This window comes from Ictidomys tridecemlineatus, chromosome 12 (genome assembly GCF_052094955.1).
Source record: "Ictidomys tridecemlineatus isolate mIctTri1 chromosome 12, mIctTri1.hap1, whole genome shotgun sequence".
NCBI classification, from domain to species: domain Eukaryota; kingdom Metazoa; phylum Chordata; class Mammalia; order Rodentia; family Sciuridae; genus Ictidomys; species Ictidomys tridecemlineatus.
In genome coordinates this window covers 114,010,291-114,034,874 of record NC_135488.1, presented here as the reverse complement: position 1 = coordinate 114,034,874, position 24,584 = coordinate 114,010,291, and the positions used below count along the sequence as shown (strand labels likewise).

The 24,584-nt window shown below is 55.6% G+C and overlaps 1 protein-coding gene and 1 long non-coding RNA gene across 5 annotated transcripts in view; one reads left to right on the top strand and one right to left on the bottom strand.

The window, feature by feature from the left end:
- Nucleotides 1-24,584, top strand: part of Hpcal1 (hippocalcin like 1) — a 91,320-nt gene that overhangs the window by 50,301 nt on the left and 16,435 nt on the right. For 3 of the 4 annotated variants that reach the window (XM_005327355.5, XM_040271273.2, XM_078029672.1), the window contains exon 2: nt 21,552-21,639. The exons of the other annotated variant lie outside the window; for it this stretch is intronic. The gene's annotated coding sequence lies outside the window, so the exon portion shown is untranslated. The remainder of the gene's footprint in view (nt 1-21,551; nt 21,640-24,584) is intronic. 4 annotated transcript variants of the gene reach the window in all.
- On the bottom strand, nt 5,331-9,104 carry LOC144369463 (uncharacterized). Its single transcript, XR_013429262.1, has 2 exons — nt 8,138-9,104; nt 5,331-6,960 (listed from the first exon to the last, which is right to left on the bottom strand). It is a non-coding gene; the product is annotated as an uncharacterized LOC144369463 (long non-coding RNA).

The following is a 24,584-nucleotide window of genomic DNA, read 5'->3' as shown; positions in this document are numbered from 1 at the left end:
GTCCCCGAGGCCTTCTTAAGCTGGCCACCTTTGTCCTTTGGAAACTGTCACCAATTCCGTATTAATCAGACGATGACTGTGCCACTTGGATTCTCTAGGGGAAGCTGCAAGTGAGCTAAAGGGAGGCAGGGACCAGACCAGAACTACTCATCCTTCAAGAAGTTCAGCTGATAATTTTGAAAAAGAAAAAGGCTCTGGCCTCATGAGGCCAGTGTGTCCTTGAAACCTCCTCCCTCCTTGAAATGTGCCTCTTGACATCCTGGAAAACACAGCCTTCCTTTCTAGGTAGAGCCTTATCTCAGGGTGCAGGCGCCTACCTGGCCCACGCGCCTTCCAGGTCTGTGTGGGGTTAGGCCCCGGGGCGGGGGCCCGACGCGGTGCTTAGCGTGTTTAGCGTGTGGAGGCCTCATGTTCTTTTGAGGCATCCACTGGGGATTCCCTAGTCCAGGAGCCCCTCTTCTGCTCCGGTTTGAATTCCGCCTTCCCTTCAGTAGCACGAGGCTGCCTTCCGCTCCCCAAGCCCCTCTGGTGTTCTTGTCTTCTGATCTGGTTCCTCTGGGTCCTGGAGTCGGTGGATGTCATTTGGTGGGGGATGAGGACAGAGAAGCACTTACCTGTGTTCACCTACCTGTGCCTACAGGTGCCTAAAGGGCATGCACATAACAGGGCAGAGAGGGACTTGGGGCTTAGGTGTCCAGCCTGGCTTGACCCAGGCCTGTCTGGTGAATTTGTTCCCGTCTGTAAGGGCCCTAGATCCTTGTCCAGAACTGACCGCCTCTGAGCAATTCCTCGTTGGATGCTGGCGGGAAAAGGAACTGAGCAAGAGAAGGTGCGGTGCAGGGCTGGCTGCATTCGCTGGTGCCACTGCACACCCGCACATGGGGACTGTCACCTGTGAGCTGGCCCTCAGCAAGGCTGCCCCATGATGCCTGGACACTTAGCACAGGTGACCCCTAGCATGGCCTCTTCCAGGACACAGGAGCCTGCCCAGTGACTGATTCAGGGGCACCCTGAGGTGCACTGAACCCCTCCACTTTGAAGCACCCCAAGGCTCGTTCCTTGGTCGAGTGAACTAGCTTCTGGCTGGCCTTCGTCTTTGGCCTCAGCCTCCTCGTCTGTAAGGGAAAGGGGCCCATCTTAGGTCATCACAAAGTTGGGCATGTCGTGGGACTGTGCCTTTGCTCAGGGGATCCAAGGCAGAGCTGCACCGCAGGCTGCAGGGCCAAGCTGAGCTGGCACACAGAACCCAGGGAAGGCCACTGGCTGGACAGGGGTGTTCCCAGGGCCCTGGAGTGCAGAGGCCAAGATGCCGGAATGGGGAGCGGTCTTAGGGAGTGGCCAGAGGTTGCTATGGGCTTACTGTTTGTGCTTAAGAGGTTTGAAAGTCTGGCCTGTCCTGGGGTCAGACGGGAAGCCAGTCTGAATATGCCTTGGCTTCTTGAAAGTGACCAGCCTTGGAGCCAACTGGACAGGCCAGCTGTGTCCACATCTGCCCATGTCCTTGACCTATGTTTCTCCTGAGAAGAGCCTTTCTTGCCATCGTTCACCTTGACACGTTGAGGTTCTCGGCGTCTTCTGAGAGCAGTTCCACCTGGGCTCTGAGGCCCGGGAAGCTCATTCAGTTCTGGTGCAGGCGAAAGGGTCTCCGGGCTGGGTAGCCCTGGGTGGGCGGGCACTGCAGGGTGCGGGTCCCCCGCCAGGGCTCCTGCAGGCTGGTGGCTTGTCGGAGCGAGGAGCCAGTTAGGGAGAGCGCGACCTGGAGAGTCCACCTCTCCCAGCGCTGCCGCCCTTTTCAGTGAGCTTCCCCGGGGCCTTTGGTCTGTTCCCCTCGAAGGCCTCCTCTCCCCCTGGAGTGCACCACCCAACCAGACGCAGAAGCTGGCCGCACAGAGGCTGGCCCTCGGGCAGCAGCACGTTCTTGGCCCACAGGGCAGGGCAGGCCCCTGGACGTCTGGCTTTCCCTGCTCTGTGCTGGCTCTGGCCAGTTTGGTTCTGTGACCTTGGGAGACGTGGGACTGCAGGCCTGGCCCTGTCTCTGGGCCACTTGCACATTTCACCGCTTCTCAGAAGGCAGCTCAGTCCTTGGTTCTCTGCCCTGGTGATCCTGAATGTGAAGGGACACACACAGAGCCGCCTTGGCCTGCTAGAAGTCTGGGCGCTGCGTTCTCAGGGTCGGATGTATGGTGGGGAGACTTCAGTCTGATCCTCTTCCTTAGCTTTATCTCTGTGTCTGGTCACTCTCCATCTGAGACTAAAGATCAGAAAAATCACATTTCCCTGGCTCAAGCTCGGCAGGGAGGCTGTGCAGCACTTGGGCGAGTTCGGGGGGGGGGGGGACGTCTTGGGGGGAAACGCATCACTGGGGCCCTGTCAGTTACCAGGCACCTGCTGTGTCCTGGCTGCTGTGTCCAGGGCCAGGGATACAGTGTAGGGTAGGGCTTGATGTCTCCGGGAACCCCTGGGCAGGGAGCAGACGGGTGAGCCTAGGTTAGGACGCAGTGGACAAGTGCTGTCACCATGCAGGGCACATGCAGGTCTTGGGCCCCATGCCCAGCCACCTTCCTCCCATTTGCTGTCCCTCCCTCTGCTGTGAGCACCGTCCATGCAGCCCATACGGGCAGGTGGGAGGGTCGGGACCCCTGCCTGGGATGAGAGGTTGATGAGGAAACCGAGGCCAGAACAGGACTCGGGTCCCAGCGGGTTCTCTGCTCCTGATGCCGTGCCACTGCTCCATGAATAAGGCATGAGGGGGACAGAGGGCCTCACGGCGTCATCGTTACCGTCTGACTCGATAATAGAAAAATTAAAATTTAAAGTGATCTAAAGTGATGAGTGACAGCAATGTCCCTGGGAACCGGAGATTGGGCGCTGAGCCGCTCTCGGTGTCGATATCAGACACAGAATCCCCGGGAGGGGCTCCTCAGGGTTTTGGAGCTCTGCGCGGGCCACAGAAGGGCCCTTTGTTTGTGGGGCTGCTGGGGCACTCAGCTTCCTCCCCAGCCCGAGAGGCAGCCTCTAGAACCAGGTGGCCTCCCAGTGGGGCCCCGGGATTTAGGCCACCCTCATGCCGCGAGTCCAGGCCCCACACTTGGGTCCTTGGGAGTGTCTGCTCCAGAATCCCCCTCACCAGGGCTGCCGCGAGCTAGACCTGGGGTGCCTTCTGATCCCGGGTCTGTTTTTCCCCTTGGGCTCAGGGAAACCCTGTCTGGTCAAGACCTCAGTCCCCAAGTCCCAGGAGCTCAGAGCAGCCTGGCTAGGGGCTTGTTTTCTCAGCCACTGTCCTCTGCTCACCTGCTGGCCCCTTCCTTCCTTTAGCGTGTTCTAGATCCTCCCCGAGCCCTGACTGAGGCCTCGAGGTCAGTGGGCACAGTGCCAGAGCGCCATAAAGCACTTATTTTAATTATAAGAGTTACGTAACGACATATCAGAAAGTTGGCAAAATGTAGGGCAGAAGAAGCTCACTGAATCCACTTCCCGACCCAGCTGTGCATTTGGCCTGGGGGCCTCTGGGCCCTTCTGGTCTTTTTCGCTGCAGCGTGGGCATGCACCATGCAGGGCTGGGCACCGTGCGGGGCTGGGCGTTGACACCGTGTGCTGTTGTGTCTGTGGATGGTGGCTTCTCTCCAGGAGGCAGCCAGAGCCCACCCTTGGGGAGTGTGCAGTCCCTGTGCAAACAGGACAGGGTTTGCAGGAAGGGAGCGGCATCCTGACAGCGGGACCTGTGCAGGGTGGAGGTGGCCTGATTCAGGCCGCGCCCTCCGAATGTCACAGGGAGACATTCAAATACAAAACATGGCAAGAGTTAAATTGGGGGGGGGCTGGGGATGTGGCTCAAGCGGTAGCGCGCTCGCCTGGCATGCGTGCGGCCCGGGTTCCATCCTTAGCACCACATACAAACAAAGATGTTGTGTCCGCCGAAAATTAAAAAAAAATAAATAGTAAAATTCTCTCTCTTAAAAAAAAAAAAGAGTTAAACTGGGGGAGCAGGGTGTTGGGTGGGAAGGGGGAAAACAGTGACTGAGGTGGTTCTGGAAGGGGCCTGAGCAGGCTGTCAGGGCGGGAAGGGTTTAGAGAAGAGGGGCCCACACTTGGGCCCCTGGCTTGGGGCAGGGCCCCGGGGCTTCCTTCCTGGTCGGGTGCCCATCTCGATCATCTCTTCTGTTCCCGGTTGTTGGTTGGAGCTCCTCCTCCCCCTCCAGACTTGCAGCTCCGCCACAGGGACGGGGCCTCCTCCCCGCAGAGCGGCCTGGTGCCGAGTGGACCCGGGAGGGGGAGAGAACAGCACATGGCCCCAGGTGGCCACAGAGGGCAGTCACTGTGGGGGTGCTGGCCTGGCTGGCCTAAGACCTCTCTTCCAGGCAGTTGTGCTTGGGGAAGAAACTAGAAAATCATTAAGAGAAAAGAGTGGGGAGGGGGGAGACAGTCCACGGATGGAGATGGGTCCTTGTCTTCTCTTTAAAACCTCTTTCATCACCGCTCTTCCCCGGACCTCACAGGCAGGGTGAGTTGGCCAGCGTCCTCCCCCCCTGGACACCCGTGGTCCCCTCAGGGGCTGGGGGCGTGGGAGGCTCAGGGGCTTTTCTCAGACTGGGTGGGTCAGAGCATCGAGGCGGGCAGAGGGCCTGGGTACGACCATCACTCCTTTTAGGAAGTGCAGGGCGCAGCGGCTGGCTGAGGTCACCAATTATAACAAAGATGTCACTTGTTGGGCTGTTGGGACGAACCTGAACTTCAGAGTCGGCATTGACCTGGATGGAAGCCCCACACCCCCCGTGGCAGCTGTGTGACCTGGGACACCGTCCACACTTTCCAGTGTCCTTACCATGGGAAGGGGCAACACCCCTCTGAAGAGTCTGAGGAGAAAATGAACCAGATACAACCCGCACGCAGCCCCCCACACATGCAGGGGCTCTGGGGTCTGGCTTCTGCCTGCCCTTCTTGTGTCTCTGTAAAGACACGAAGGAATCAACTGGAAAACCAGCAATTAATAAAATAATTCAGGAGAGGAGTGGGAGAGATAAGTGTTCCCATTAGCCGTGACCGCTTTACCAGCGTGTAATTTTAAAGCATTTCATTCTTGTGCTGAAATTGTTGTTTTGGTGATTACAAAAGTCCTGTATTTGTCAAGACTCCCTCAACTGCACGCCTAGAAGGAGTGAATTTTATTGTGTGTACGTTTTGCCTTAGTAAACATGACTTTCAAAGAAAATCCCCTTCTTAATGCAAATAAAACACATGGAAATAAGTAGATCTAACCTCAGGGAGAAAATGCCTGACCCCATGGGGAACAAGAGGACATTTAAATACTTTGTCAATTTTTTTCCTTATTGTAAAAGTTACCACATTAATTCATCCCTTCTATAGGTATTTATTGTCTGCTGTGTGCCAGGCCTTGTTTTAGGCCCTGGGGGTCACCTGAAAATGAAAGAATAGCCCCTGCCCTCACGGAGCTCACCTTTGGAGGGGAGGGCCACTACCAGAAGAGCAGACCAGACGTGCCACCGCAGGTTACAGGTTGGGTGGTAAATGCCAGGGGAAGCAGAGGGCAGCCGGGTGGGGACCTGGGTGTCAGAGGAGGCACTTGCAGTTTGAGATGAGGGGGTCCTGCGGACCTCACTTAGAAGGCCATGTGAGAGCCAAACATGGGGACCCCTCCCCAAGGGAGTGGCCAAGGTGGGGGGGCCTGTGGGCTCCAGGGGCAGCGATCACCCCACTTGAGGATGAGGAATGTGCCTCCCTGCCAGGAGGACGGTCCCAGGCCCCACGGTCTGTGTCTGGAGTGCCACGCGCTGCTGTTATTCACGTGCACCGTTCTCGTGTCTCAGCACCTCCTGGTGACCAGCTGAACGTAGCAAGTTACCAAGTCTGAGTCCCTCTTACTAAGGTCATCCTGAGTAGCCCAATTTGAAGGCTTTGGCCACGTCTGTTCCTGGGTGGGCCCTGTTGTTTAACACCCTACCTTCTGGAAACCAGCAGGGGTGCGAGAAGCACCGGCCACAGGGCCATGCTGGGGCACCCTACGAGGGTGGATGGAAGGTGGCCAGCAAGCCTCTGCAGATGGCTCCTGGTGTGGCCAGACCCCCCCACGCTCTGTGCTTCCCACAGCTGCGCGTGTGGAGGTGCTCCACATGTAAGGCATCTGGACGGCGTTGGACAGTGTACCTAGCCCAGCGTTGGCTTCCAACCTTGTGACGCCCAGCACAGTGAGCAGGTCAGCTCTGGCTTCTGAGTGTCACAGCCGTGGGCCTCTCTGCCTGCTTCAGGCACCTGTTGTTTTAAGTGCTGTTCAACCACTGGTGTGCTCCTCTGTCCTCTGTTGGGGGGATCCTTCTCCCTTGGAGGACCACCTCCAACCCCCCTCACCTGGAAGCCTCCTCCTCCTTCCCCGGGTCCGGCTGTGTTGCTGCCGCCCACCTAACCTGCTTGCCGCACTTCTAGTGTTTCCCTGGCAGAGCATCAGCTTGGGGACAATCCAGGGCCTGGCCGATTCCCTGTGACCCCTCCCCAACCAGCCTGCCTCTCTCTTCTCCCATCCCCAGGTCTTGGCCCAGTACCCCCAGGGCCAAGCACTGGGTTACGTGAAGGATAGAAAAGGGGTCATTGGGGTGTTCCAGTCGGAGGATCTGTCGGCCTGGTGAAAAATAAACTCAGGAACACGTGCAAACGTCTCAGCTTGCTGCCGAAGGTGGCCAAGGGAGGGCACAGGAGCATGGTGAGGAAGGGTGGCCCAGAGATGCTGGGCCAGGGGCCCTCCGCTTCTAGCTGAATGCCTGACTTCTGCAGGGTGGTAATTTCCAGGCATGTGACCTTGTGACAGCCCAGGTGTTGGAAGGCAGGATGACACCTGCAGCCACCTCGCCCAAGGCCAAGAGGAGGAAGCCTTCCCTTCCTACCTGCCGCGAGGCTGCAGTGAAGAGAGGTGTGGGACTTCTGTGCATGGACAGTCAACGTTTTCAAGGCCTGTGGGGCAGAGAGACTTGGTTGCAGCCTTAGTTTCTCCTCCTACGTCCCCAAAGGAGGGTGCTCGTCCTAGCCTGCCAGGCTGCCTCAGTGGAACACCACAGACTGGACGCTGGAACTGCAGGCATTTCTTTCTCATAGTTCTGGAGGCTGGAAGTCCAAGGTCGGGTTCTGGTGAGGGCTCTCTCTGGTTTGTCGATGGCTGTCTTCCGGCCACACGGAAGGGAGAGATTCCTACCGGCCTCCTTGTCTTAGGACCCTGGATCCATCAAGGGGGCTCTACCCTCATAACCTCATCTAGACTTAATTCTCTCTAAAGCCCCCTCCCAATACCACTGTGTTAGGGTTTAGGGCTTCATCATTATAAACTTGGGGTAGGGACACAGCCACTCAGTCTGGGCTAGGCCAGGGCAGGGGGAGGTTGCTGTCCCCTGAGTACCTGTGGTGGTTATAGATCGTTAATGCTCATCACAGAAAATATGGAAAATACAGAAAACACCAATCTGTCATCCTGCCACCCCGATAATCACGGTGGACGTCTGTCCTTTCTTGTTGACAATATTCATGTAAGCAAAGTGGAGAGAAGCCTGTTGTAACTGGTGGCATGTTACAAATTCAGTTCAGGTCCTGATTTCTCTTAGTGCCATATCATTCTGGTTTCTATGTCACTAAAAATTATTTGTTAACATAACTTGTCACAGAAATGATTGGACTTGGCAAGTCACAGAAGTTTTTGGACTCGGTCATGATCCAGCTCACCCTTTGCATTCCATGAAACGCCACCCCTTCCACCCCCTGCACCCTCCCCATAGACATGGGGCAGAGTCGGGAGTCGGGACTCTGTCCCATCCTGTCCTCCCTGTGAGGCCACCCTGCCTCCCTCAGCCAGCGGTGTCACGGAGTCTGCAGCAGGCAGGTCCACAACTGTGGTCCCCGTGTGTGATTCTGAAGATGAGATTGGAAGTTGAGCCCGGGCCTCCCTCTTTCATAGTAAAATGTCCTTCACATTTTACTATGTTGTGGAGATGACCTTCGTACTTCCCCTCTCTCCCTCCCTTGTTACGGGTTGGCATCAGGTGACCCAAGCATGGTTTGGGGAAGTTGCTTGGAAGGGAAGGTGTTTGCCATGCACTGCCCACGGTGCCAGGGAGTGGGTTATAAGGGCCACCAAACTCACCGTACAGAGCTGGCTCCCTCCCTTGAGCCGTGGACCAAGCACTTCCAATCATGACCAAGTCCAAAACCAGGGAGGAGCTGAGCAGTGGTGCAGTCAGATGGCTCCCCAGACACCCGTGGCCCTCCGAAGGCCTTGAGGAGTAGGATGACCATCACCACTGGACATCTCTCCATGGGTGCCACATGGCTCTGCCTAGACCATGTCAGCAGATTCCCCTGCCACTTAGTAAGGCGTGACCTGGGCGCCAGGGGCTGAGGATGCAGCACTGAAGAGCTGTTGAGACCCCAGAAGCTCTGGGGTTGGAAAGACGAGCCAGGGGCTGAAGCAGGCTCTGCTCTCGGCGTCAGCCTGGACTTGTTCACTCACATGGGCTGGACAGAGAGTCTGACCTGGACGGCTCATGTGCACACTTCTCCCCAGCTCACCCACATGGGCCTGCCACGGCCCTCAGCTGGACCCAGCAGTGAGCTGACCATGGGTGTTCTGGACCAAGCTTCCCCGAGGGAGGTGGACTCCCTGACCCAAGTCCACCCCGAGGTCCAGAAAGGAATAATGAGCCCAGCAGAGCTCTGTGCGCTGTAACTGCACAGGTGCCCGCAGGCCTGAAGGGCCGTGGTCGGAGGTCATGCAGCGTCAGTATTGTGCCCTTTGCTGGGGTAACTGCAGTCTTAACCCCAGCTCTCCCTCAGCTGATCTGGAAACACCAGACCCCCTCTCAGGTGGTCAGAGGGGCTGTGGGCGGGGCCAGGAGGAAGCCACGTGGGTGTCCCATGGGCTCACCTGGCCTGTGTGATCCAGAGAAAACCTACCCAGGGCTGCCTGGGGCTGGAGAGCCAGGGGTGGAGTGAGTGGCCCTCGCTGTCACTCTTCGCAGCCAGCCCAGCGCTCCCAGAAGCAGCCTGTGGGCACCAGGCCAAAGGCCTTCAGGCCACGGAGCTAGGGTACTGCCCACGGCTGTCCACTGCCCTCTTGGGTGTTGGCAAAGTGCCCACCTCCCAGGGCGAGCCGCCTCCTGTGAAATGGAGGAGCTGTTTAGAAAGTCTCTTGCGGGGCTCCCTAAACCCTACCCCTCCCTGTCCCCCACCATTCTCTCTGCATGGCTGTTCTTCACCCTTCAGCTCTTTGTTTAAATGTCACCTCTTCCAGGAAGTCCTGATCCCAGGATGAGCTAGCCCCTGCATGCGCTCCCCTCATATCCTGTGGCACGTGCTGCCTAGCCCCACAGTCTCCAGAGGGAGGTGCTCGGGGTCTGGAATTGCTCCTGTTCACTGTTGTGTCCCTAGGATTGGGTGGTTCAGGGTGCGTAGTAGGAGCTCCATCGAATATGTCTTGAATGCATGGAGGAAGGCTGGCACGAGACTGAGCTCCAGCCCAGACACAAGCCACCACCCTGGTGGAAGTCCAAATGTGGGAGCACTGTGTGTGCTGGCCTGGGTGCCCTGGGTGCCTGCTGGTACAGGGCAGAGGCAGGCCCCAGCTCCTCATGGGAGCCAATGAGCAGAACAGGGCCCTCTGTGCCCCAGCTGCATGAGTCCAATCACACAACACCTGGAAAAGGCACAGCTGTGACTGGTGGTGCCAGGGGTTTGGGGAGGGTGCATGAACAGGGGCAGTGCAGTGGGACTTTAGGGCCCTGAGATGACTCTGTGAGCTGCTGTGCTGGTGGAACGTGTTGTTGGACATTTGACCAAACCCATGCGATATTCAACACAGAGAGTAAGCCCTAAGGTGCAGGTGGCCTTCCGTGACCATGTGCTGGTGTGGTCTCTTCAGTTGTCACATGCCTCTCTGGTGCTGAGTGTTGATGGTTGGGGAGGGTGGCAGATGGGAACTCTGCACTTTCTTTTCAGTTTTGCTATGAACCTAAACTGCTCTAAAAAATAAAAAATTCTTTAATTAGAAAAATGAAATAGTCATATGCAAAATGGTGTGCTGAGGGCCAGGCCACCTAGCATGCCGTCTAGAGTAGAGACCGGGGTAAAACGGCTCCGTGTGGCTCTGGAGAAGAAGCCACACGCAGTGCCCCTCCCTGTGTCCGCGAGGGCTGGGCGTAGACCCTGTGTGCCTGGCTTCACAGCAGACCAGCCACAGGGGCTGCACTTCTTCCTCTTTCTGCCAGGCCACACCACGGGGCACTTAGCATTTTTCCTGAACACACAAAGCCCAGTCTCCAGGAGCCATTTCCCGTTTAGCAGAAGTTTGGGGAGCCGCGGGCTTTCCTGTGCAAGGCTTTGGGGAGCAACGGTCCGTGCAAGGGCGCTGCACCCCTGTAGGAGTTTCGCTCCTTCCTTGGGGAATGAGCTTGTACCCTGCCGTCGTCTGCATCTTGAACATCCTCCAGAGGTCGTGTGCTGAAGGCACTGTTGAGAGGAGGTGGAACCTTTGGAGGGGGGCCTAGGGGAAAGAAGTTATGTCTCTGGGGACATGCTCTTGGAGGGGATTTGGGGACCCTGGCCTCTTCCTCTCTTTGCTTCCTGGGCAACACAAGGGGAACAGACCTGTCCTGCCACATGTTTCTGCCATGATGCACTGTGCTCCCACAGGGCCAAGTGACTATGGACCGAACCCATGAGCCAAAGCAAACCTTCTTGCTTACAAGTTGTTTACCTCCCGTGTTCCATCACAGCGTGGAAAGCTAACACACGCCCCTGGCCACTAAAGTCCGCAAATGGTTTAAGGGGCAGCCAGCTGTGAGCTCTCTGTGTGTCGGGGCCTCACAGCCTCCGCACTGTTGGTGCGTTGGCCTGTGTCATCCTCTGTGGCAGCTGTGGTGACTGGCCTGTGTCCTGTAGCATGGTTCACAGCACCCTTGCCCTCTCTCCGCTAGATGCTGGTGGACACCCCCACACCAGTTGTCATGATGAAAATGTCTCCAGACAATACCTAAGGTCTCCCGAGGACGAGGGGGGGAGGGAATCATTCCTGTGAGAGCCACTAAAGTGTGTGTGTGTTTTCTACGTGTGTGCATTCCTGTGCGTGTGTGCTTGTGCACATACTGACATGTTTCTGTACTTGGTGGCTCTGGCTTACCCTAAGGCCAGAACCTGTCCTGAAGTTTGCTGCACTCTTTAAACTCTGTTCCTGTCACTCACAGAGCTCTCTGTCAATCAGGGCCGGGGGATGGGTGGGGAGGACTAGAAGGTCCCTTCTCCAGGCACCTCAGATAAGCCACTTTCCTGGGCAGGAGGCTGGTCACTGCAAGCGTGCCCTGCCAAAGACCCCTTGTGGAAGCATGGGGACAAAGGGACAACCACATGGGACCAGGGTTCGGGGGAGAAGGGCGTAAGCTCCCATCCCTGGGCGAAGTGAAGTACCTGATTTCCCTCAGGGGGTCCTCGCACTCAACCACTTCAGTCCACGAACTCCCGTGTTGGCTTCCTGGGCACCAGGCAAGTCCCGTCCCCTCCAGCAGTGGCTCCCTGTGGGCTACAGATGCTAACCAGCAAGTCCAGAAAAGCTATGGAATGACATCGTGGTGGAGAACATGGAGGGGAGCCGGGCTGTGCCCCTGGGCCTCCCTGGGCAGGGAGAGTGGTCACCTGGGGACTTGTGGGGTACTCCAGGGAAAATGAGCTGAGCAGACAGGAATCCAGGACGGGGAAACAGAGGCATCGGGAGGCCCCGAGATGAGTGGACGTCGCTTTGCAAATGTTCTCGTTTCATCTTCCCTATGCCATGGGAGCTGGTCAGGAGGAGCCCTGGGGCTGGCCAGCAGTGCCAGGCTGTCCAGCAGGGCTGCGTCCCTGGAGACTTCCTCTGGTGGCCCCAGCTCAGCGTCTGGGAGACCAGCTCTGCTGGGGGTGCTGGGCTGGTCTCCCAGATGCGGGTGGAAGCGAGGAGCCAGTTCCTGGGCCAGCTGCCTGCATGCGCCATGGTGGAATCTGGTGTCTGCTCGCGGAGCCGTGTCACTAATAGGATTGTCGGTGCCTTTCAGGCATGTGGGTGCGGCGGCTGTTGCGGGAGCCCAGAGGCTGCTCATTTGTGGGGGATGAATAATTTATTTCTGTTTTTGCCTGGCTCAGTCCTTCATGGCAGACGCTGTGCCGAGCTCCTGCCGTTCTGCAGCTCCTGATTAAGTGACTTCGGCAGATGACTTGGCTTAACGCCCCACCATCCGGGTGCCCTCCAGGCTGCTGGTTTGCAGGCTGTGTTTCGGGGGTCCTGGGTTTCTTGGCTGTGGGTGTCTTCCTTCATTTGTGGGGAACTGTTCTTTCCTCCCACTTCGAGTTTCGGGAAGCATGGCCCCAAGGCACCAGTGGTCCCGGGCTGGAGGGAGCGGGATATTAGAACATGCATACCAATAATAGAGCAGAGGCCTGTCTCACAGGACACCCTTGTTTCTGATTTCTGTGTGTGACATGCTGAAAGCAACTTGTGGTGACCATCACCCTTGAAAATCTGGTTATCTCCGTGCCAGCCTGACACCCTCTTGGGCTGCTCACCCCGCTCCTCAGTGGTTCCCCTGACATGGGCCCTGCCATCTTTCTCGCCCAGGCCACCAAGCCGGCCCTCCTCCAAGTCCACCATGGCTCCCTACTGCAGAAGGCAGTCTGAACACCGTACTGAGAGCTCTGGTTGGACTGGTGTTGTCCCTCCTCCCCAGCCCGTCTCGCATGGCTGCTTGATCCGAGCTGCCCACCCGCTGATTCATTCATTTAACAAGCATGGAGGGTCTTTCCAACCAGCTAGAGGGCAAGAGGCCTGGGTGCTTCTCTCCTCTGTCCTTGTGAGAGGTGAGGGACTAGGTCCCCTCAGCCTCAAAGGGAGCTTGTGCCCTGGCCTAGTCAGGTCCCTGACAGCAGGCCTGTGTCTGAGCAGCCCACTCTCCAGGCCACACAGTGCTGTGGGGCTGGGTGTCCTCCTGCCCAGGGCATCCGTGCTTCCCTGTGGCTCCCCCATGGTTCTGCTGTTGGCAAAGGTTCCTTCTATCTTCCTCCTTCTGGAAGAGGAGGCGCCTCACACACTGCCTGAGAACACCAGAGCAGGCTTCCTGTGGCCCTGGTCCAGGATCGGTGACATCAGGCAGCCATGGAAGAAGGAGGCAGTGGCTGAGGCTCAGGAGCTTCCAAGAGCTCTGTCCCTGGGAAGAGCTGTTTCCTTTGCTGCCCCCGGAGGGTTGGCAGTCCAGAGGGTGGAGGGCTGGAGGGTTGGGGATGGGGGTCAGAGGGTGGGAGGGTCGAGGGTCCTGAGTGAACAGCTTGAGGTCCTAGAAAATGCAGTCTCCTCTTACCCCTCCACCCAACCCACTGAGAGGGTTGGAAAGGTCTCAGTCTCGCTGCTCTGCTGCCCCTGAGGTCCAGGGATCCTGAAATCCCTCCCTTTCCCTGGAGCCTGGTAGTTTTGAAGTGCTCTTTAGTTTTCCGAGTTCTTCTACAACAACTGCGTTTAAAATACAGCCTAAGCTCCCCACCAGGCCTGCAAGGCCCCTCACCGTGAGCATGTCTTATGGAGAAGGAGGTTTGCACCCCACAGCAGAGAGGGGTGCCCCACAGTGTTTGCCCCTCCAAATCATCGTGGCTCATTGTTGGTGTCCCCCCCAAATTCATTTGGTGAAACCCTAACCCTCGTAGGATGGTGTTGAGGAGGGCCTTTGGGAGGTGGATTAGGTGTGAGTGAAGCACCCAAGATGGGATGAGTGGCCTTGTAAGAAGAGAACCAGAGCTGCTCACAGCGACCTCCACCTGGAGTCCCAGACTCAGGAGGCCAAGGCAGGGACATTTCAGGTTAGAGGTCAGCCAGCGACTTAGCAAGACCCCATCTCTAAATAAATAAATAAAATCAAAAGGGCTGGGGATGTAGCTTAGAGATAGAGCACCCCAGGCTCAACCCCGAGTACCACACACATGGAGGAGGAGGGGGAGGAAGGGGAGGAGGAGGAGGAGCGTGAGCCCTGCTCCCCACCACGTGAGGATATGACGAGCAGGCAGCTGCCCCCCCCCCCAAGAGCCCAGCCGTGCTGGCACCTAGGTCTTAGCCTCCCGAACTGAGAAGTCATTGTCATTGAAGCCCCTCACTCGGTACTCTCTTCCAGCCCAGCCTGGGGCCGAGGGAAGCTTCTGGGTCTGGCTTCCTCATTCAGCATGGGCCTGGGAGGCTCAGCTGCCTCCTTGTTGTCACTAAAGATGCTGCTGATTGCTTCAGGCATCCCACCGTGTGCCTGTGCTGCCGCGTATTGACCCATCTAATGGGGACGGACATTGGACGGTTTCCAGGTCAGCGCGGTTCAGGCTGTGCAGCTGTGCCTTTGGGTGGACTGTGCCACCTTCCTGTTGGGCACACATCAAGGAGCTGAGTCCCTGGTCTGTGGGCGGGTGGGGTCCCCGTGAGTGTATATGCCAGTGGTTTTCAAAGTGGCCATACATAGTAGGTTCCGTTTAGCATGTGACAAGAGCTCACCTGTGCGGCGGGGCAGTGGGAACAGGAGCTACAAGGACGCATCGCACACTCTCTGGAACGTGGACCCTCGGTGGGCCGGTGCCCAGCCGGAGGCCTGGTGCAGGATGCTGGTCATGGCCAGTCTGGCTCAGGGCTCAGTCTCTGTGGCGCCGGCCATCTTTCCAGCCTCCCCCTTTTGTGAAGCAGGCAGCCTGAGGGGCCTCATCTGGATACCTTGATTTCACTGCATGCTCAGAGGGACCAGCCGCAGTGGCATCTGTGGGACATGACACTTTGCCTCCTCTGTAACTCAATTTCTTGAATTGAGCTATGAAAGAAAATGCCTCTACAAAGAGAGATGGTCACGCGAAACGTCTGTGTGACAGTATTCTGTGAGCCACCGTGCTTATTGCCTAGGGGCCATGGTAGAATTAGTCATTTTAAAACCACCGTCCCCTCAGAAATAGCCATAATCTAAAAACCATCCATCTTTGGCTTCAGACTCCATTATATATATATTCTTCTCCCTTAGGGACTTTGCTCCCTAATTAAGTTGGATTTCAGAAGATATTAAAATTATTTGTCATCTCTAGAGCACACATCTGCAGTGTGAGCGGGCAGGAGAGGCATTTCTGGCTTCCCCGCAGGTCTCCGAGTGGCACAGGAAGCTCAGGGTCGGGTGCAAGGTGGTGTCAGGTTCTGGAAAGAGGAAGTGTGCTAGCTGCCTTCCCCGAGGGCTGGCCAGTCAGGAAGATGGGCACCGCAGCGCTCTAGGCCTGGCCCCTAAGGAGGAACTGGCCCAGAGTCAGCCCTAGGACCATAATGTCGCAGGGCCACAGCCTGCAGCACCTGGGGTGGCAGCCTGGCTGTTCCTGGGACCGAGCTGAGAGTCCCCTCGATGGAGCCTCCTCAGGTGGTGTGTACCCTGAGATCTGGGCTCTTGCACCACCCCAGAGGCCAAGCTTGCATCTGGCACCCTGCCAGACAGCTGGCCCAGCGTCTGAGAGAACCTCACCCGGCCCTGTGCTTCTCAAAGGGGGCTCTGTCTCTGCACCTGTCCCATGGGGACCCCTCCATGTGGTGGAGCGAGGGCTGGGGGTGCTCCGGCAGCTCTGTAGGTCTGCTGCAGGCTCATTCCTTGGGGCCACGCCAGGATGTGGTCAGCTAAGCTGGCACCTGCCCTTCCCATCTGCCAAGACCCATATGTGCCTGGGGTACAGGGCTGGAAAACCCAGCTCCTGTGATTCTGCTCTTCACTGCTCCTCTGGTGGAGAGAGGTAGGACAATGACATAGATCCCTTCTTTTGAGCAGCTTTATGGAAATGTGAATCACACACCTACAATTCACCCATCTAATGTTCACGGTGTAAAGTCAGCGTCGTGTCACGGCTTGATGTGCTCGAAGTACTTGCAACCATCACCACAATCAATTTCAGAGTATTTTCAACACCCCCAAAGGAAACCTCACACCCTTTAACTGTGCCCCTCTTCCCCCAGCCCTAAAAACCTACCAGTTTACTTTCTGTCACTATAGGTTTCCTGTCCTGGACATTTTATATACATGGAATCATGAATTGGCCCTTTTGTGTCTGGTTACATAACTTAGCCGGATGTATTCAAGGCTCATCTCTGTTGTAGCATTTATCAGTGTTTCTCTACTTTCTGTGGCTTAGTAATATTCCATTATATGGCTATACCAAATTTTGTTTAGCCATTTATCCACTGATGGACATTTGGGCTGTTTTCACCTTTTTTTTCTATTTATGAGTTTTTGGGTGGACGTGAGGTTTCATTTCTCTTGGGAGTACACCTATGTGGAAAATTTCTGGATTATATAATAACTGTATATTTAGTCAAGCTGTTTTCCAAATGGATGAACAGTTTCACATTCCCACCAGTAGTGTGTGAGGGCTCTGGTTTTCCCAGATCCTTGCCGACACATGCATTGATGAGACTTTTCAATTTAAGGAGTTTTAGTGGGCATGAGGTGGTATTGCCTGTGCTCTTGGTCAGTGTTTTCCAATCACTAATGGTGTTGAGCATCTTTCCATGTGCTTACTGTCCCCTTGCACATCTTTTGAGAAGTTTCTATCAAATCGTTTGCCCTTTCTAATTGGGCATTAGTCTTTCTTTATTGAGTTGTAAGAGTTACCCCGACCCACGCACCGGGAATTGAACCCATGGCCTCGGGCAAGCTAGGCAGGGCAACATCACTGAGCTACATCCCTGGCCTTATGGAAGAGCTCTTCATGTCATCCAGGTAAAAGTCCTTTATAGGTAAGTGATCTGCAAACATTTTCTACCAGTGCCAGCCATGGTGGGCACACCTGTAATCCCAGCAGTTCAAGAGGCTGAGGCAGGAGGACTGTCAGTTCGGGGGCCAGCCTCAGCAACTTTAATGAGGCCCTAAGCAACTTAGACCCTGTCTCAAAATTTAAAAAATAAATAAAATAAAAAAGGTCTGGGGATGTGGCTAAATGGTTAAGCATCCCTAGATTCAATCCCTGGAACATACATGTATATAGTCTCCCATTCTATACATTTTCTTTTCAGTAATTTGGTGGTGTCCTTTGAAGCACGGGTTTTTAATTTTGATGGAGAATTTAATCTGTCTTTCTTTGGTGTCTGGGCTTTGGTGTTCGGCCTAAGAGTCCTTTGTCAACCCCAAGACCATGAAGACTTACCCTGTTTTCTTTTCCACGTCCTGTGAGTTTAGCTCTTATGTTTGGATCTCTGAGGACTCATTTTGAGTTAACTTTTGTGTATGGTGTGGGGCAAGGTCTGGTTTCACTCTTTTTTTTTTTAAAGAGAGAGTGAGAGAGAGAGAGAGAGAGAGAGAGAGAGAGAGAGAGAGAGAGAGAGAGAGAGAGAGAGAGAGAGAGAGAGAATTTTTTAAAAATATTTATTTTCTAGTTCTCGGCGGACACAACATCTTTGTTGGTATGTGGTGTTGAGGATCGAACCCCGGCCGCACGCATGCCAGGCGAGCACGCTACGCTTGAGCCACATCCCCAGCCCCTGGTTTCACTCTTGGTGACTGTTCAGTTGTCCCAGTACCATTTGTTGAAAAAATATTCCTTTCCACGGGATGGTCTTGCGACCCTTGCTGAATCAGTTAACCCTGGATGGGTGGGTTTACTTCGGGCCTCCCGGTTCTCTTTCATTTTTCTTTTTGCCTGTCCTTGTGCCGGTACCACACTTTCTGGATTATTACTGCCTCATAGTAAGTTTTGAACGCAGGAGGAGTCCTCCTACTAGGTTCTTCTTTTTTCTGAGTTGCTTTGGCAATTCTCAGTTCTTTCCAATTCCACATGAATTTTTTTTTTCACTTTTTTTTAAATCGGTGCATTATAGTTGTGCATAATGATGGGATTTGTTGTTACCTATTTGGACATGCACACAGTGTAATAATATAATTTGGCCAATAACACTCCCCAGCACTGCCCCCCACCGTGAATTTTTAAAATCAACTTTTCAATTTCTGCAAAAAAATAAAACTAGGATTATGGTGGGAATGGCATTGAATCTATAGATCAGTTTGGGAAGTACTGACAACTTAATATTAAGTCTTCCTATTTATAAACTTATAATGTTTTTCTATTATTTAGATCTTCCTTAATTCCTTTTAACAGCATTTTATAGTTTCCAGAGTAGGAGTTTTGCACTTATTTTGTTAAATTTATTCCCAAGTATTTAGTTGTTTTTTTTTTTATGGAATCCTTTTGGAATAATTTTCTTAATTTCACTTTCTAATGCAAGGATATGGGAGTACAGTTTTTTAAAGACAATATAGGGTCTTGCTACATTGCCCAGGCTAGTCTCAAACTCCTGTGCTCAAGCCTTAGCCTTTTGAGTAGCTGGGAACACAGGTACATGTCACCACGCCCAGATCGATTGATTTTTTTTTATAATTATCTTATATCCAGCAACTTTGCTGAACTTGTTTATTATTCTAATTTTCTTAGTGGATTCTGAACATTTGCTATATATAAAACCATGTCATCAGAACATGGAGATAATTTTATTTCTTCCTTTCCAGTCTGAATATCTTTTTTTTTTTTTTTTTTTTTTTTTTTTGCCTAATCGCTCTGGCTAGAAATTTGGTACAATTTTGAATAGAAGTGGCAAGAGTAAGTATCCTTGTCTAATTCTTAATCTTAGGAAGAACGTAGCCAGTATTTCAACATTAAACATGATGTTAACTATACCCGTTGTCAGATTGAGGAAGTTCCCGTCTGTGCTAGTTTTCTCAGTGTTTTTATCATGCAAGGGTGTTGGATATTGTCAACACTTTTTCTCCTTCTACTGAGATGAGTTTGTGACATTTGTTTTTTTATATTTATTGGCTTAGTGTATATTTTTGAATGGCAAACCAACCTTGCATTCCTGTGATAAATCCTGCTTGATCATGATGTATGATCCTTTTTACATATTGATGCCCTTGGTATGCTACTATTTTTCTGAAGGACTTTTATATCTATATTCATAAAAGATTTTGGTAAGTAACTTCATCCTCTTGTGACACCTTTCTGTAGTTTTGTATCCTGGTGATACCTCCTATAATGAGCGTGGTAAATGTACCCTCCTTTTCTATTTTCTGGAGGAGTTTGAGAAGAATTGGTGTTCTTTAAATGTTTATAGAGAATTCAGCAGTGAAGCCCTCTGGGCCTGGGCTTTATTTGTGGGTAGTTTTCTGATTGCTTATTCACTTGTTGCAGGTCGTTAGTGTCTTTAGAGTTGAACTTCTCCCAGCCCCTTCATAGTTGATGTCATTGAGTTTCCTAGGTGCCAAGCATTGTGTGTGTGTGTGTGTGTGTGTGTGTGTGTGTGTATTAACTCAATCTTTACCAAAACTTGATGAGCTAGGTAGCGTATTACTGATGTGGGGAGGGCAGCGGGGGAGTGAAGTACAGATCAAGATCACACAGAAGGAACCGGGGACTGGAGCCCTGCTCCCCTCTCCCTCCAGCTCTCCTGCAGCTCAGCTCTGGACTAGCCCCTGTCAAGAGCTGGGAGGGCCCAGCGGGCAGGGCCTGGTCACAGGCTACACTGTTTCCTGGAGAGCCCAAACCTAAGGAAGGGAGGAGCCTTAGGCCTACAGGAACTAGGGCTGGGGCTCTGGGTCAGGAAGCACCCGCAGAGGAAGTGAGGTGTGGAGAGGACCTTGAAGGAGGCCCAGCGCCAGTCCCTGGGATGAGTTTGGTGACTCTGTTCCCAGAGGCTCAGCCAGAGGGCACCAGAGAGAGCACCTGCTCCTGCGAGGCCGGTGCCCAGCATGCAGGAGGAGTTTGCAGCCGGTGCCCAGCATGCAGGAGGAGTTTGCAGCCAGTGCCCAGCATGCAGGAGGAGTTTGCAGCCGGTGCCCAGCATGCAGGAGGAGTTTGCAGCCGCACAGCGTGCTCTGTTGTGCCGCATGAGTCACCCGGGCCTCTGCATTTCGCTCTTCCAGAAAGGAAGAGGCCTGACGATGTGGAAGACAATCACTTGACAGATATCAGGAGCAACCAGACATAACTCGACATAATTATTGCTGCATAATGACTTCTGTTTCTTGATGCCGTCTCAAGCAAGGACGGTAATCTTTATCTGTCACTGGAAAGCTGGTGGCTAGGGAGCCCCTGTGGCTCAGCGATAGAGCCAGGAGGAAATTTGCAATTCAAGTTAATGGAGTGTTCCCAGGCAGCCTGGGAGCCCTGCCCCAAGGCCTCTGGAAACAAGACCCTCCTGCTAGCAAGCCTGGGGTTGGAGCTGGCCCTGGCCCCCCTCTAGGGTCCAGCCCACCTGCCTGGTCCTAGATGGGGATACGGACCATGGCAGAGGTCACCACGCCCAAGGTCACTCGGCAGCAGAGGCCCCTGCGGAACCAGAATTTCCCCTTGCACCTCCCACTCCAGAGCTTCCCCTGAAGCAACGGTCCCTTCTGAGGGACAGGGAGGCTGGATAGAAAGCAACTCTGAGGATTAGAAGTGGCTGCCTGAGGTCAGCCAGCACTGAGCTTATTGTCACCCAGGGCTGTCCCTAAAAGTGGGTGACGTGGAATCTTTGTACCTGGACAGTTGAGGGAATGCAGCCTGGCAAGGCCACTTGGCATTAATGGTGTGATGTGGCAGGCAGAGTGTCCACCGAGAGCCTGGGGACTGTGTTCGCCTGCGCCAGCCTGGGAATTGGAGAGCCCCCACCCCGCCCTGGGAGGGGTGCTAGCTGCGCCTCTTAGAGGGAGTTTAATTCACAAGAGCAGCTGAGAGTGGGGCCTGGGGTGGGAGACTTGTGTTGGGGCGGCCCCCCTCCCACTTAGCGCAGTGTGACAGGGCTGCCCCAGAGTCACTTCCTCCTCACTGGGAAGGGTGAGGACGACCCTGCCTGTGAGACGGAAGGTGGGCGACAAAGTGGTGACAGGCACAGCACCTGGTGCACTGCCTCTGCCCCACTGCTGTGTCCTCAGGGCCCACCTGGGCTTCGCTTCCCCAAGTGTCAAAGCAGGGTTCAGGGAGCCCATGGCTTGAAGGCACCTGAGCTTACACAGGACGAGGCAGGGCACCAGGGACGTTCAGGGCAGGGTCCCTGGCCTGGGTGACACTTGTGGTGGATACAAGTCAGTGTTTACCCTGAAAACCCACAGAATGTGCAGCAGCCAGAGTGAACCCTGCTGTAGGCCACAGACTTGGGTGACAATGATGTCCCTCTGCTATATAACGAACGTCCCACTCTGGTGTGAGATGTCGAGAGCTGCAGAGGCTGTGTGTGTGAGGGTCAGGGTACGTGGGGTATCTCTGCACCTTCCTCAGTTTGCCATGAACCTACAGCTGCCCTAAAAATGAAGTCTGTTAAAAATGCACACCATGCGCATGAGATACACAGACCCAGCTGGGGCAGCGGGTCGGAGGCCGAGCGCCCGCGTCTCAGCACTGGCTTCTGTCCGTGTGGGGCTCACAGAGCCGTGGTCCCTGTCGCAGGTGTGCGGAACCAGCTGGAGGGAGAGGCGGTGGGCTGGGGGCTGGGCGCGCCTGCCTCCCGCCTGACCCTGGCTTCTCTCTTCCAGGGGCATGGTCTAGCAGCCCGGGCAAGCCCACACATCCAGCCCCTGGAGGTTCTGACCCCTGCTCCTCTCAGCCTCCACTTGGCCTCAGGTAAGTGGCCCCTGTAGCCTCACTGCCCTGAGCCTGGGTAGGGCCAAGGGTGGCGGGGGGGCTCCTGCCATCTGTGGGTCCTGCCCACATGCAGGGACTTCACCCAGCTCAGCATAAAGACCAAGAAAGACGAGCAGTGGGGGCCAGGCTGCCCAGCACCCCCAGGCGCAGGCCAGGAACAGGCCCAGGGATGAGCTGGGAAGGTCCATCTCGGGGCTGGGTCTTTCTGGGCACATCACTTGATCCCGGTGCTTCCGTCCAGGGAGAGTTAGGGGTTTGCCAAGGGGGAAAGGGGCATCTGTCTTTCGGTGTTTCTTTGGTCCTCCGTTTCCCTCTCAGCCCACCACAGTCTGGAGCACTCAGGGGGCGGGTGACTTAGTGATCCCCGCCTTCCCACCCACAGGGCACCGTGCACGGCACTCGGCTGGGGGCTAAAATGTGGACCTGAAACCTGTCACAGTTGCAGCCTCCACCGCAGAGGCTGGTGTCCAGGAGTCCCACCCAGCCGTCCCCAGGTGGCCAGTCCCATCGGCCCCCGCAGCCCTGGGTGGGGTTGCTTTCCCGCCAGGTACCCGTGCTGCTGGGTCGGGTTTCCAGGGCACAGGGAGCACCATGCCCGCCGGCCGTCACCCTGCCTTCCTGCGGGTGGAGTGGCTTTGCTTGGTCTCCTAGGAAGGGATGTCTCCACCTCCCGTTCTCCCTGCGCACCCTGTGGACGCTGTTACTGGTCAGGAGGAGACACCCTGCTGGCGCCTTTGCCTTGGAGTCAGGGCAGTGGGCGGGCCACTGGTCCTCACCCCCACCCCCACCTGCGTGTGGAAGGTGCTGTTTTCCTCCTTTGATTCCTTCCATCAGAGCTGAGCAGTGTGAGGAACCATGCCTGCGTGTGCAGTACTGGATGCCACCTGTATACACGCCCCCCAAGCATCAGCATAGTGCACAGGGGCCTCTTGGGGTTCTGCTGAGAATGGTGACCGGCATCAGGAAGCTGGAGCAGGTGCAGAGAGCAAAGGCCTCTGGGGTCCCTGCCCGTCACACAGTCAGTGCTCGGTAACCCCCACCCACAAGAGAGAAGCGCCGGGGTCTGACGTGCTTCCTGACACCAGCATCCCTTGCCAAACATCCCTGGCTGTGGAGTCAGTGGTCAGGCGATGCTCAGTGGGAGGCAGGGGACGGTGACACCTGACTCAGTGTACAGTAGAGTTGGAAACAGGCATCAAGGGTGCTGCCGGGACTCCCATTTTGGTGAGAGTTCTTAGGGGAGGCCTCACAGGGAAATGGCCCAACAAGGACCTGGGGAGGCTGGGGGCAGCACGTTTCTCCCTGAACCGCAGCTGCGCCCAGGGCCCCTGGCAAAGCACTGCCTGGGGAGTGGAGGAGCGGCAAGAGGTCAGTGGGACCCGAGGATCAGGAAGGAGGGGGCAAGAAGAGGGGTCAGCGGGTGGGAGCACAGCTCTTGGCACAGGGTGGAAAACAGCCCAGGTGGCCTCTCGGTGCCGCCAGCACCCCACGGTGGACACACTGGGTCCTCCACGCAGGCAGCTCTGCTCAGAGCCTCAGAAGATTGCTGTGGCCTCTAGAGAGGTGGTCGGCCAGCGGCTCTTCTCCAGGTGACGCTGCCAGGGGCTGCGGGCTCGGGTCTGCAGGAGAGCTTGACCCAGGCTCACCTCCGCTAGCGCCAGGCTGTGGCCCTCACAGTGCTGACCAGGCCACAGATCCCAGGCAGCGTCCTGGACAGCCGCCCACCTTGGCTCTCAAACAGCCTCCTGCCTGGACACTGTGGTCACGGGGCAGGGCACCAGGGTGGGGAAAATCCTTCCTCTGTTGAAAGTGGAGTCTTATTTTTAGGGTGACGGTGCAGTATCACTTCCTGTGGGCATCCTCCACCCTCGTCCAGCAACCAGCCCTGCCAGGCAGGCGCTGTGGGCGCTGTGGGCATTGGGCACGCACACCCTGCTGCAGGCGTTTTTACTCCTGTGGTCAGTGGAGGTGGGATCTGGCATCCTGGCTCCTCTGCAGGACCCCGGGCACTGGCCTGGGGATTACTGCCCGTCCGCTACTCCCAGGCACCTGTTCCACGTCAGCTTCTGTGTGAGGTGCCACAGCAGATCCCCCATGAGCCTGGGTAGGAGGAGAAGGGCAGAGAGAAGGAAGGTGGGTGACACAGGCAGGCTGCGTCAGTGCTGGGGTGGGGGTGCCGAGCAGGAGGCTCCGAGGAACAAACCATCAGGCCACCGTGCTCCCCAGACACGTGGGCGCCTGGATCAGGCCTATAAGCTGGCGGGAGCCCACCCAGCGCTTCTCCTCCCTCTTCCCCGCCTCTCCAGGTGGAGTCCACACCAGTCCTTCCTTTCCTTCTAGAGGAGTCCAGCCTGCCCTGGGCACACGGCCCAGGGTTCCTGGGACAGCCCAGGTGCCACATTTTCCTCTCTACTTGACCCCATGAATAGTCTTGGACTCGTCGGACCTCAGGTGCAAATTTTTAACCTGGAGATAACCAGAGAACACAAGAGATACTTAACAGCTATTTGCCCTGTTCATCTCTGGGCCCTTTGACCAGAGTCAACTGGAGAAGTCGGAGGTGTGGGCGGGGCGAGGAAGGTGGTCTCAGAGGGACTGGACGGTGCTCAGGGCTGGAGAGCCTCTGGGCCACAGAACCACATGTGGGGGGCGGCAGATCTGCGGGTTGGAGGTTTCTGGAAGGAGTGCCCCGGCAGCCCGGCTTTCTCCCTCTCTCCCTCCCTGACTTCCTTCCTTCCTCCCATCAAACAATCACTGTGCACTTCCTTTGTTTCAGAACTTGTGCTAAGTGGTTGTGGGACTATTTCTGGCTGCGCCCTGGGTAAATGGAACCTGGCTCCTTGTCCTTGGGGAAAAATAGTCAGGGAGAGACCGGGGCTCGAGAGTCTGTGGGTTCATCTTGGAATGGCTGCCTCCCCCTCCCC